This window comes from Phalangium opilio, unplaced genomic scaffold, assembly GCF_054372755.1.
Source record: "Phalangium opilio isolate 3A_F unplaced genomic scaffold, DU_Popi_V2 ptg000061l_1, whole genome shotgun sequence".
Taxonomy (NCBI): domain Eukaryota; kingdom Metazoa; phylum Arthropoda; class Arachnida; order Opiliones; family Phalangiidae; genus Phalangium; species Phalangium opilio.
In genome coordinates, this window is record NW_028324178.1 from 6120395 (window position 1) to 6124251 (window position 3857).

The 3857-nt window shown below is 38.9% G+C and overlaps 1 long non-coding RNA gene across 1 annotated transcript; it reads left to right on the plus strand.

Moving 5' to 3' along the window:
• Positions 1–2800: 2800 nt before the first annotated feature.
• LOC149664092 (uncharacterized) lies at positions 2801–3252 on the plus strand. Its single transcript, XR_016368473.1, has 3 exons — positions 2801–2849; positions 2916–3053; positions 3117–3252. It is a non-coding gene; the product is annotated as an uncharacterized LOC149664092 (long non-coding RNA).
• Positions 3253–3857: the final 605 nt, after the last annotated feature.

The window sequence follows — 3857 nt, forward strand, 5'->3', positions numbered from 1 at the left end:
TTGTCTTGCTGGATAGGCTAAGAAATGAAATAGCGGTCAAGCTAGTCTTTTTATACAAGCATTTGAATAGCAACAATATCCAATAGCTGCTAAAATGTCATGATTATTTTGCATGGGGTTAATTTTGACTCAAGACTTTTCATGTTGGTAATTTACTATCTAGTAGTTCAATAAAAATCAAATAAATCAATTAAAATAAAAAAAATCCGATTTAAATAAAAAAATGGATTTTTTTTTGTTTTATTTGAAAAAAATAAAAAAAAATTAACAACCCTGCTCTGTTCCAAATTGAAGCCACTTTCGACTTTTCGAGAAAAAACTTCACGTTTCTTAAGTGCCACGCGAAGCTTTCAAAAAGACTCTGTCTCACCAAAGTTCATCTTACGGTTTTAAACTTATTTGAAGTTGCTCACAAGTATCACGCTTAAAACATTTCTCGGTAGGTCAAATCTTTGGTGGTCTTATTCCTTGCCTATCACCTCCATCGTTAAATTAATTTTTTAAGAATGTCTATTTTCAACCAAAAACTAATTTTTACCTTCCACTCGACGAAAAAATATTTTCACCTATTGCAAGTTTACTATATAAAAGATACCGCAAACCACTCTTTTTATCACTTAAATTTCATATTCTCCGAACAAGTAAAATGGCTGATAGAGTATTAATTCGTCGTCAAATTGTTGAACTTCATGAGCAAGGTTTTGTAATCGCGAAATCGCTCGGCAGTTAAATGTTTCACCTACGACAGTGGCTACTTGGATTGACCGTGACAGAAATAACGAGTTTAACGGTGGAGCTGATAGGCAAAGAGGAGGACGACCAAGGGCTTTAACCAATAGAGAAGTTCGACTAATTGGTAGGACAAGCAGGGCACAGCCATTTCTAACAGCGAAGCTTGTTAGAACGGAACTTGAGCTGCAGACAAGTGTGAGGACCGTACGAAGAGTCTTGGCAAGTCAACGCCTTCATGGAAGGATCGCTAGTCCTAAAGAAAAGTTGAGCGCCATGAACCGAGGAGGGAGGCTGGAATTTTCTCGTTTACATTTAGAGCAGTGGGAAAGAGTAGTTTTCTAGGACGAGAAAAGTTTCGTCGTCGGATATAATGGGCAGGTAATTTCATTTATTGAGAGGAAGCAATGAGATGAATGACAAAATAAGATCAACATAGTCTATTAATATCAGTGAACTTGAGTATTCAAATATTTATATTTCTTTAATGTTATAAAGATATGGGTGAGGAGACCTGCCTGCACGCGCTACAATGAGCCTTACGTCGCCGAGGTCCAACGCAGCGGCCGTTTCTCAATCAACGTTTGGGGCTGGCTATCGGCAACGAATTCCGGGTGTTTGGTTCATATCGAAGCACGGAACAATGCCCAACGATATGTCCAACTCCTGGAGAACGATTGCTTTCCTAGCATATTGGAAAGGTTCCCCGACGGTAACTTCACTTTTATGCACGACCGAGCTCCGATCCACACGGCAAGAGTGAACACTAAAGCTCTGGAAAGGCTTAGTGCGGTTCATGGTTCACGGTAAATATCTTGTGACTGTAGTTAACAATGTAATACATTAGACTGATTTCATCTCTATTGTATACGTTGCAACCGTTAATTTCTCATGAAGGTGATGAATTGGCCTTCAAAAGGTTGTGACTTGAACCCAATCGAAAACCTGTGGGCAGAAATGGTTCGGAAAGTTGACCATGTCAACGACAGGAACCCTGCTGAGTTGTTGGAAGCGGTACAAAATGCTTGGCGCGATCTCAAGTTGAACGTGGAACTATTCCAGGCGTATCATCATTCAATGCCTAGTAGAGTTCGGGAGGTTTACGAAAACCAGGGATATTGGTCACATTATTAGACCGTTAACTTCGTCATGTAAAAACTTTAATTGGTTTTGTGTAATTTTTTACATGTTTAGATCTAATATTAGATTTGATTAAAATTTTCTTAAATCTTGTGTTATAAATATCGTAGGAACTATTTCTAACGGATAATTATTGGTTTTAGTGGAAAGGTGTCCACACATGTAAATACTGAAATGATAACTGGCGATGTCAACTGTTTTTTCATTGATAAAGTTTTAATAAAAAAGCATTAAATATGATCGTATAGTTCTTTTAAAATTCATTACACAAGTTGTCCTGCAGCCGTATTCTGCAGGCTTAGCCTTCCGCGCCCACTTGGATTCTCCTCGCTCATTGGTCCGGAGCGAAATTGGATTCTCTCTTCTGAGTGGCGGAAACGCTTTCGTCACTATTTTGGATTCTGTGACGTGATAGACCGAAAAAACAGGCAGATGATGGGTGGGAATTTTAAACAATTCTACATGGAAAGAGATGTCGTTCAACCTTAAAACCCGGTTAACCAGTTTGGGATTTCGGTTACATTTCATTGCTGAACGCACCGAAAGCAGACGACAGCATTTATTCTCTTTCCTACAATGGCCGCGATCGGTGGTGTATTGATGGCTGATGCTGCTTTAGACGAAGAGGAACGTGTAATTTATCGAAGAATTAGAGGAGATGGATTTGTTTTGCCGGATGCTGAATTTTTGCGCCAGTATCGAATGACAAAGGTTAAAGTAGAGGCACTTGTCAAAATTTTAACGCCGAATCTACTGAAAGAGCGCCCCCAAGGTTTATACATTCTCAAGACGAAGTCTTAGTTACTTTGCTTTTCTATGGCTCTGGCTCTTTCCAACACAGCCTTGCAAGCAATTACGAACATGAAATGAGCCGACTATCAGTCACTAGATCTATTGGTCGAGTGACTGATGCGATCAATGCCACGATGAAGCATTATATACGCTTTCCCACTGGAAATGCCGAAGTGGAAGCTATCAAGGTTGGTATTTATTTTGAGACGATAGATTGTGTAATAGAATTCTAAAATTTAATACGACTGTTGCAGGCGTCATTCAGAGCCAGGTGCGTTTTTCCTGATGTTCTTGGAGCAATTGACTGCACCCACATCCTAATTAAAAAACCAGCTGAGGAACCCAATGGCTATCTTGATAGGCATGGAAATTATTCCATTAATTTGCAATTGGTAAATGATATTCTATCTAACAATAGACAAACTGACAACTAACAGTCCTTTATCATGCTACAGATATGTGACAACGAAACCCGTATCACGGATGTTGTGGCTTAATGGGGTGGTAGCACTCATGATGCTTTCATTTGGCGATTCTGTGGCGTACTGGTGAGATTTAAGAATCATGAAATGCCTGAAGGATATCTTCTTGGAGACAGTGGCTATCCTCTTCAGCCATTTTTAATGACTCCCCTTCTTCAAGCTAGAACGCCGAATGAGCAACGGTACAACCAACGTCACATGTCAGGTAACTTATGTTTATTAATCTACATATTGTTACATCAATAATATAGGGCTATAATATAAGACTTCAATATTGCACCAATTTGTTGTTAAGTCTTTTTGTTTAAAGCAGGAGCTATATAGAGCACACACATTGATGTAAACATTTTTGTCACCTAGGTCGCAATGTTATAGAAAGGGTGAATGGCATTTTGAAAACGCGATTTCGATGTTTGGATTCGTCTGGAGGTGTGTTGTACTACAAGCCAGAGAAAGTCAATGACATCATCAGTGCTTGCTGCCTCCTTCACAACTTCTTGTTAAGTGAAGCAATGCCTGCAGAAAACGGTAAATGACGTTTAATTATCGCGTTTATTTTAGTTGCCATATGCTCAACTGAGTGACAGTGTTTGTTTTAGTCTTCAATTTTCCAATAAATTCACTAGCAATGTCCTTCATACACCTAGGTTTCAAACACTTGGTTTTTTATTTCCTATCACTCAATTATACGTGCCCTATTGTCTGATAATAATT